We start from the raw sequence: 589 nt of genomic DNA on the forward strand, positions 1-589 counted from the left end.
GGGGGGGAACTGGTGTGAACGGGGCTGCCCGCTCTGGGGGAGCCCTGGCTCCACAGGAATTCCCGGGTGCCTCGGCAGTAAGATTGGGAGATGCCTCACCTGGGGAGGGTGTCAGCTGTTGGCTTTGGGGTTATTGTCTGGCTTGAACAGGCTTCCAAATGGAAAGGAAATCTTAGTGAATTAAAGGGAAGGGGGGGGATAAAATATTCGTAAGAGCGTTGTCAGGTGGGTTTAGCAGGCGGCACGTCTCAGGAAATAAGATCGATTTCGGGTTGCTCTAACGAATGCTGCAGCAGCGGTCTGCTCCGCGAAGAACAGGGTAGCGACGTGCGGGAACTTTGCGGGTGTAAATACGCGTCCCCTCTGCTCCGCGGAGTCTGTTTCTGATTTCAGTGACAGCTGAAATAGCATCTTCAAAATCCAGATCCTTGCCTGCGTAGCTGAAATGGGTGCAGATCAGAGTCCGGTCTCTGATCTCCTTTGTAGTAATGTATCCAAAACATATTGCAGATAAATGCCTCTGCTGCTCCCCGGGTCACCCCAACCCCTCTCCCAACACACCGCTGCCCACGCTCCCTGCTCGCACACC

This window comes from Egretta garzetta, unplaced genomic scaffold, assembly GCF_000687185.1.
Source record: "Egretta garzetta isolate BGI_Z169 unplaced genomic scaffold, ASM68718v1 scaffold147, whole genome shotgun sequence".
NCBI lineage: Eukaryota > Metazoa > Chordata > Aves > Pelecaniformes > Ardeidae > Egretta > Egretta garzetta.